Below are 10,101 nucleotides of genomic sequence, written 5' to 3' on the forward strand. Positions count from 1 at the left end.
CATTAATCCAACAGTCTCCCACTTGGATAAGTCTAAAACTATTATTGCGTACGACTTCAGGAACCAACTAGCAATCGTAGCTCTCAAAAGCTTCTGTCGAACTCTGACCTTGTAGATGAACTCTGATCTTTGTCAACGACTTGTCCATTAGATAAGGGATCATATGTTCCTCCATTCTAGATATCATATGGACTGAGACATGGATTATAATCATTCTCTCTGTCCATTAGTTGTTTCCCGATTTCCGATTTATGATGGCTGACTAATTGAACAAATCAAATCAGTCCTGGCCTGGCCGAGCACTTCCATTTGTCATCATCAAATCATCGAGGGGCCCACAGATATCGCTTTTATCCCGAAGGTAAAAGGAATGGATAAACTTCGACTCATATGGCTTGTTCTACTACTTGTTGAATCATACACAAAGGCACGTTTTATAGCACCGAGTTACCAAATGCAGTTTCGTGCAATCAATGTACAACCAACTCATAGTAACAACTCATATCTCTAGGTTTGAAGAATATAAGATATTATCGTCTCATGATCACTCGTGATAAAATCCATGAAGTGATTCCAATGAGCGCGGGTTGAATCCAATACTCAGAACTTATGAGCACTCATGAGTGTTGTAGCCCTTTGTCCAACATCTTAGACCTCTACAAGCCAACCCATGACAGTCTTAATTCATATCTACTTCCAACATATGACCGACTGTGGATGGTTTAAATAACTTAGTCATTCCAGAAGAATAACCTAGTTTATTCGGGAAGTCAAAACATGCAAAGTGAAACACAATAATAATTGAATCCAATATGGTCTCAGAACTTATGAATATAAATAAAACTCCTTTTATTTATCACCATATGATTACACATTATTCATTGTATATTGTTTCAGCTATCAACATTATTCTTGAATTTAAAACAATAGTTGTCCCATGCTCCAAGCATGCACACTATGTTTTCTAAACAATAGTCATGCCATACACCAAGTATGCATAATATGTTTGACTATGATCTTTATTTTGTGAACTAGATCAAATGAACATAACTTCAATGATTCTCTTTTCACACTCCCAAATCCTTACTGCAAATGCAAGAATTCCAAATTCATGCCATTTACTGAAATCTGTTAGATTCTAAACTTATATGCATCGATCCTCTTGTAATGATTATGCACAAAGTCAGAAAGACTTAACGACAATCATTACAGAGCATTCCAAAGGAGATCAAGTCCTTGGAACCATCCTTCTTGCATTAAGTTTCCTTAATCTTAAACAGATTGAAAATTCTAACTTTGAAACATTTCCAGATTCCATTTCGACTATCACTTCTGAACAAGAGTTGCCTCCTTACAGATTATGTCAATATGGTCCTTCCAGATTTATCACTATACTTCCAATTGTCCTTGAGAAACCAGTCTTTGGTAAACCTTAGATTGTCCTCGACAATTGCTTAATCCTTTTTAGTCATATCCAGTTCTAAACCTTTTTCATTCTTAATGCCCTAGGCATTTGGAAATTTTTAGAAAGAATGAATATAGCACATGTAACCGGTCCTATATCCGAAGCATATGGGACACGATTCATGATGTCTCACATAAAGACTAAACCAGTCTTTTGCTATAACATTTCCATTTCAATTTGCCAAGTTCTCATAATTCAGATTATGAAAAGGGATGCCGTAATCATAATCGAATTTAAGAACGCAAATAATGGACCCATATACAGAATTTCCTTATGTTGAGCCATTTCAACATGAAATTCATATATATCCTTGACTAAATGATTAAAACCTCACGATCTAAGCTTATAGATTTGAGATGAAGTATAATTTCCTCTCCCTTAATTATAGCAAAACAACTTTTTCCCAATTGAAACCTTTTGTTTTCTATAATTAACATTGCTAGCTTGCAATACTTATCGTAATTATCATGCTCCCACTAACATGATGATTATTAGCATAACACTTATGCTCCCACTAGCTTTGACATATACTCAGAAAGCTCGACTTCTAGAAATCAATACTTTATTGACTTTCTTACCAAAGTTCAGATTTCTGATACTAGATTGTTTTGATAAGACTTTATCAAAAACATACACCTTCCCTTAGATAGCTCATGGGTGTGTCAAAACAATTTTAAGAACTATGAAAAGGGATGCCGTAATCATAGTCTTGATCGTTTTGACCTTTGCCATTTCTCACAAGTCCAAGTTAGTGTGCCGGTAAACCACACGCGCTCCACTAACGACTTTGAGAATGCAAATATCCCAATTGCTATCTAGGTAAAATCTACTTAGTGGAAGTGTTTCCTCACCATCATTTTCATGAATCGGAGAGAAACCTTATGACACTTAGATTTATTGGTGTATGAGTTCCTACCCATATGAATTTGTCAAAACCATAATCACAAGACAAGGATAATGACAAATCCAAAACCATATGGATTGAACTCAATCTTAATTTCTTGCCACCTGGCAGCTCAAGGGCCTACCATTGCTTCCAAGTTGTTGTGCAACACATTGAGAACTCTAAGAACTCATATGCAAAGCCAACTTTAACTAGAATGGGCACAGAATATGTCAACACGATAGGTTATAAACCTCAAGTCGTGTGCTAGTGAAGAACTTTAGGTTTCATTCTTGATTAGTTCTTGAGAATTTCAAGACCTTTAAGACTCCCACTGTCCTCTTGACCTATAAGACTCCCTTGTCAAACATCCAAGAGATAGTGTGGATTCTAATCAAGACAGACACTTCACACAATTGGCCTTAGTTGGTCTTTGTTTTATCCAAAACATCACAACTTACCAATTTCAAATGTACAAGAGTAGAAAACTTTTACTCTTACATTTGTCAAGTGTTTTAAACCTTATTTAAGACATGTCACTCATATTACAATCTTGGAGTATGACTCTTAGACTTGTATTGGAACGAAGTATGACTCATCTTCTTGATTTAACCATTTCAACAATTTAAGATCCCTTCTTCTTAGTCATAAGAATGCACTAAGACTTCCTTGGAGAATTAATTTTGATATGGTTTCTTAATCATTGAGATGATCACAAAGCTGATACTAAAGTACTCTCCCATTTTTTCAGATTTGAGAGACTTTTATCCTTCTGCCCAATTTGGTTCTTCTTATTCGCTCTGCCATGCATTGGAACCTTTTCCAATGTCTCAGAGTTACACTTAAGCTTGTAATTATAATCATATTTACTGAGCTTTAGTAAACTATGACGAATAGTCTTATTAATCTTTTGTGGTGGACTTAATCAGTGCACATTACTATGTACTCGATTCCTTAGTCCATTACTTGACTCACACATCCATGTGAATAAGTAATTAGTCTTAATTTTCCAGTACTTGAGAGTTCTCATTCATCATGCTATACAACTCGCATGATTCCAAGTTCCGGTCCAATTGAGACTTGGGTGATGAGAATCTTTCCTTATTTGGTAAATTTAGACATTACCACAAATGAAGGAATTAATTTCATATTTCCACTCTTGCTATTAATGGAATCATATAAGCAACAATTTTTTTTTTCCTCAAATGCCATTGTAAGGATATTTTTAAAATAAATAAAATCAAAAACTTTCTTTTATTTTAAAACTATGCGGAAAAACTTATCCTTACAACCCATATGAAAAACTTGTTGTTATCTATTCCTTAGCAATATCTTATAACTCCTAAGAATTAGCTCAAGAATCCGATCTTCAAACTACGCGATAGAAATCCATCTATGCGATCAGATTCAGCATATTCTTTCTTTAAGTTCCTTTACTTTTCTTTGATTCTTAAAACATTACCATGTGACCCAGTCACATCATGTATCAGGAATCTCAGAATAGAAACTTAACAGAGTTAGATTAGTGGACTTTACCTGAAGTAGAGTCAATCTTATTGACTTTAACATCCTTAGGTAAATTAGGCAGCTTCGCAACTAATGACCCTTACTTTGGCAAAATATAAACATATGGACCCTTTGATAATGGTACACAGGACTATTACAGACTTAGCTTTTCTCTTTACCATTTGTTCAACCGAGTTGACTATGGCCAATCCCTTTCCATTGGGAAGAGAATGTTTTTTTTTCTGTATTTCCAGTGTCACCATTGTCAATGTCCATAAAGTTTCAGGAAGTTGATCTTAACAATAGATAAGATCATTAAGGGTCTTGTCATAGTCTATTTCATAGGTGTCCCAAAGGAACTCACTATGTGACTTAGAAAGTGATTGAACCACCAACTTTCTCAAGACTTTGACACCCTTCTCTCCCGGCTTGTCAATATGTGACTACATCTCCAAGATGTGACCACACCAAGACCTTTACTTGCTAATAGGGCTCGAGTGACTTTAAACTTTTAAAGAACTTGTGGGGTAGGGAGAATAATTGGAGGAGGAGAAAGAAGTATGATATCCATGGGACATCATCTTCATTTAGGAAAGCTTGTTTCAAGAGATTTGGGAAGATCATAAATGTCTAATCCAGACATGTTATGGGAGATATTCAAGATAGTTGATCTTTGAGTCCTTAATATGACACCCAATATGAAAATATTAAGGCTAGGACCCAACAAACTATTTTATAACTTAGAAGAGGTATGCCGTAATCCAAGCTATAAAACAATTTGAAGGTAGGTGAATGACGATTCACCAATTTCCACCAAGATAAACGAAATGTATTATTAGGTTTTAATTGGTTTTGAAACTCCTAGATCTTTTGAGATTCATTGAACTGTTCAATGGCATGTTTCAATCTCGAGTGTGCCCTTCAGGTTTTTGTGACTGCGATGCCGAGGATCACAAAACAAGGTGTGAAGTAACCATGCAAATTACTTGGTACCCTTAAGTGTTTACCCCTCAATCGATGTGCCGGTTAACCACACACGCTCCATCGATACTATGATAAACATTAAGTTACCCTTTGCCTACCTTGTTAAATACGAGTTAGTGTGCCGGTTAACCACACGCGCTCCACTAACCGACTCAAACAAAGTGCAAAGTGTAATTTCGTGGATTAGCACCTTATTCACATTTTTCTAAGTAACTAAGATTGGGTATTATTAAAAGTTTAGTTACTTAGTATTTATCATTAATACTTTTAGTGAAGGGAGAATTATAGTCATGTCAAACCCGTTCGGCTAACGACCCTCCACCAGTCAAGCAAGCGGTGGGTGAGAGTGAACACCCATTAAATTGCCATTTTATAGGCAACAACCTTATACCCACCTTATAGACTGGCTTCGTGAATGAGGCGTACTAGCGGTAAGACCGACTTTACTCTTATACATATATATATATATATATATATATATATATATATATATATATATATATATATATAACTTATAATATTATAAAGTATAAGGGTTGAATTTTAACATTTAAAATTCTAAGGGCTAACTTGGAATTAAAGTATTCATAAGAGAAAACTTTACAAATTCCAAAACTTGAGGGCAAGTTTTGAAACTATTCAAAACTAATTAATTCCATAACTTATGTATTTAAAGTAGTTTTAATCCAAAAACTCTTCAAGTTCCATAACTTGTGGACAAATTATGGAAGACTTTAAACTAATAAAGAATTAACCTTTTTCTTTATTTTATAACTTATGGAATTAATTAAGGTTACATATTTTATTTATTTATTTATTAATGAAGTGACTCTTGAACCTCCATAACTTAAGGACAAGACTCTTCATCTTTTTTTTGTAACCTTTGCCAACTTTATGAGTTTTATGAGTCTTTAATGTCTCTTCATGTAACTTAAGGATAAGTTACACAAACACATTTTATACTCAACTCTTAGATTAATTTGGAATGAAAACAACTTTTTCACTCAACTTTTCTATTAATCTAAGCAACTCATAAGAACAAGATAATTCAAATCAAACTTTTTCATGTAATTAGTCTAACCTTTAAACTAATACAAAACATGAATCTATTGACAATTATCTTTGAAAATGGATTAGCATGAACATTACCACATCAAAAAACAAGTTTATAAGTTCAAAAACAACTTAGGGTAATGTTCCTAGTCCATTTCTAGCCAAAAACCTCGAAAGTATGCTGTCTGGGGTCCAACTCGTCGAGTGCATGAACACAACTCGGCGAGTTGGATGCATTTTGCCTTGGACTCGTCGAGTCCCTTCATGGACTCGGCGAGTCTGCTGGGCTGACAGCATCAATTTCGATTTTTCAGCTTCTATTGCAAGTATAACAAGAAAACAAGCCTAGGCTCTGATACCACTGTTGGGTTATGAGCATTCTAACACTCGTAAGTGTACATGCAACCCTAAATACCTTGGATCTATGTTTTCTCTATTATACATGCAAATATGAACATCCAAGGTATTATCCTAATCTAGCATACAAAATAATGGATATAACAAGATAGAATACATACCTCTTTGATAGTGCTTGTCTTCATGAAGCTTGAGTGCTTAGTGCCCCAAGTGTGACACCTCAAATGGTTCACACAACACCATAAGCACTTGGAATAACTTAGAGAGAAATTAGAACACTTCATGAAATCGTGTAGCCCTCATACATACACCTAGTGTTAGTCATAGTCACGATTTCTTGAGCCATGGGTTTCTTTTATATGGTGGCTATTAGGGTTACACCATGTAACTCATGACTTTACCCATTCCTTATGCTCCATGGATTTTAACCTCCATGGAGTATCCATGGGTCACCCCATGGACTTAGTCCAACATAAGGAATCTTGGATCACAAGCCCACATATATAAGAATGAATGATTTACACAATCAACCCATATATTTAATTAGCCTTCTTTTGATCACTTAATTAATCCTAGATTAATTCTTGATCAATACTAATTAAATAATCTTATTATTCTTATTATTAATATACTAGAACTTATAATATATTAATAACCATAAGTGTCTTATTTCTCTCACTATAGTCTATCCAAGTGCATGATGCCATGCAACCCAAATGGACCATGCCGGGTCGGGTCAAGTATTACCAATTATAGTTATGGACTTAGACATTAATCCAACAATATCTTCGTCCTTAGGCTGTGCATTCCTAGTTTCATCATTTTGGGGTTTGTGGGGAGTATGTCTTGGAATATTTTGGAGTTTGGAGGATAGATCTGAGGTTGCTACCTCAGATCTGGAATATTGAAGGCCTAGAGTGCATTAAAGTTCCTGTGTTTGTGTGCTTAGTGAAGCCACCATGTCTCAAACCTTGGTTTTAAGGTGAATATGGCTTAAATCTCGTTAGATTCACGTAAAGGTTGCCACTTTACGTGATGGATGGATTGTAGGAGGTTGGATCTATGTTTTGGATCAATTGCATGGCCTGAAATGCTTCTGTATGGATTCAGATAGGTGGAACTCGACGAGTCACATGGGTGGACTCGACGAGTTGCTTGAAGATGGCCTGGGACTCGACGAGTTGGAAGAACAACTCGGCGAGTAGGTTGAAGATGGCCTTGGACTCGACGAGTCCATTTGGACTCAGCGAGTCTTGTCGAGGAAGTCCCAATATTTCTGGTTGAGTCGATGAATCGGTGAGTCAAGGGATGACTCGGCGAGTAGGGTCAGTCAGGGGTTGACTTTGACTCGTCCAAGGTTGACCAGTTGTCTTCCAGGGGTATTTTGGTAATTAAGGGTATTTATTGAGTGGTATGTTTTGATGTTTAGTGAAGGAGTTCGTGCCAGAGTTCGGAGCAGCGGGATCTTATCTTTTCAGCCGGCAGTTTCGAGGTGAGTTATCCTCACTATATCAACAGGGTCTAAGGCACCAAGGCCAGCCCTTTATTGTATTGAGATTCGGTTATGGTTATTATGTTATTGTTTGATGTGTCTGCATCCTAGTAGCTAGGATGGTTCATGCTAGGAGGCCTTGTTAAGGTCAGTTTTCCCGATATACAGAGTGATGCTATGCTAGCGACCGGTTAGGTCGGTAATCCGGTTAGGGTAATGATATGCTATGTGATCTGCTTGTTCGGTTTGTTGACTATGACTGTTATATGAATGTATGTTTTGTGCACATGGTTGTTTGGACTGGAGATGGGTTGAGGCGGGTCCTGCTTTGTGCTGTAGGCCAAGATACCCAGGGCGGACCGGTTGTTCCGAAGGCCCAGCGAGCGGTCCGGATAGGCTGTAGGCCCCACGAGGGCAGACCAGACATGCCGAGGCTCGGAGAGTGGACCAGGCCGACTGAAGGCCCGATGCGGGCGGACCAGTCACACTGTAGACTCAGAGAGTGGACCAGGTGGGTTGAAGGCCCGATGCGGGCGGACCAACCCCACTGTAGACTCGAAGGACATGACTAGACCCGGAGGATGGATCCGTTGGACTGAAGGCCCGATACGGCGGACCAGTCACACGGTAGACTCGATATGCATGGTTGTTCTATGTTCTGTTATGTTCTGTATGTTTTATATGTTTTGGACCGGAAGGTCGTAGCCTGGAAGGGCGTATACGTGGTTGGTATTTTGGGGGTATCTCACTAAGCTTTCGGGCTTACAGTTGTGGTTTAATGTTTTTCAGGTTCTTCAGGAGACTGTGGCAAGGCGAAGGCGCGATCGTACCGCTCCTCATGATTTTGTAGCAATGTGATTCTGGGAAAACTCTAATGACTTGTATTGAAAACCTTTTTGTAAACATTTTAATGAAAATCAGGTTGTTTTGAAAAAAAATAAATTGGTTGTATTTTTCGGATGTTACATAATGTGAACAAGAGTCATCTTTATAATTAGTAACTTGCATCAACGTTACATGTTACTTTAAACTCTTATCTGCCTCCATATACTAAGAAGATATCTTCTGTTCATCTTAGATACTTGAAAATGTTCTTCATTGTTGTCCAATGGCTATCATAAGGGTTCTCCTAATAGTGAATCACCATGCTCAAGGAAAACGAGACTTCAGGTCAAGCACGTATCATAGCATACATAATTAGTTCTATAATAGGAGCATATATGACTCGAATCAATTTGTCCAGTTCTTCACGTGTACCGGTAGATTGATCTTTACTTAATATTATGCCATGTTGCATGCGTAGAAACCTTTTCTTAGAATCTTGCATCTTGAGCCTCTTCAATATATTATCCAAGTATGAACTTTGGCTAAGTCATATTAGGCGTTTTGATCTATCTATATAGATCCTTATACCAAGTTGTAGTGTTCATATTTTTTGTTATGCCATTTTTAATGGTTCTATTCATAGTTTGATATTGTCTTTACTTAATGTGAGTGATATTATGATCTTGTACATTTTTGTTACCTTAAGTTCGTAGCTTAGCAGTTGACCTGAGATGCCTTTCTAATTCATGTGAAACCTATATAAAGGAATATTGGTTAGAAGAATGGTAAGAGTTTTGTGCATAAAATAGTTCTTTACTATTGTATCGAATTGTTCTAACTTACTTGTTAGTGAGCGTGAAATCTTATTTACTTTGTATGTTCTTGTGAATCTTATCTTAGTTTTAATCATAAATCTAAATGTTCCTTCAGCTCGTATCAAAGCATGTGTTCATTTTAGCTTTTTTAGATCTCGATTTAACTATTTCATAATGTTCATCGTATCCTTCATGTTCATCTTGTTTTTTCAGATCTGTCCATCAAATTATAGATGTGTTCCAGATTTTGCAAATCGCTTTGCAAATTGGTCTTTATTTCTTTGTTTGAATCATTTGATTTACTCTTTTTCAAGTTCATTGATGTGATTCACATCTTATTTCATTCAAAATGTAAAAAGAGGATTCATACTGAGTCACATTCAACCATCTAAACAATATCAGTTCCACATCAAGAATTCATATTTTGTTTCCTGAAGACTATGAAGTTTGGGTTCTTCACTTTGAAGATTCTGTTCTAAGGATTGACATTTATGGATCTAGCATCTGGCTAGCAATCACAAAAGGAGAGAACAAGTATTCTAAGACGAAGAAGGAAGTCTTAACTCAAGAAAATTTTGAATCTATCATTGTTGATGATAATCAAAATGATTCTGTGGAGAGAGAAAAATTGATTAGCAACCTAAAAGCTTTGAGAATCATAAGTGTTAGGGCCAGGATCCTAGAATTACATTCAGGATCCTTAAACATACTTCAAGATCCT

This window comes from Lactuca saligna, chromosome 8 (assembly GCF_052625555.1).
Source record: "Lactuca saligna cultivar CGN05327 chromosome 8, ASM5262555v1, whole genome shotgun sequence".
NCBI classification, from domain to species: Eukaryota; Viridiplantae; Streptophyta; class Magnoliopsida; order Asterales; family Asteraceae; genus Lactuca; species Lactuca saligna.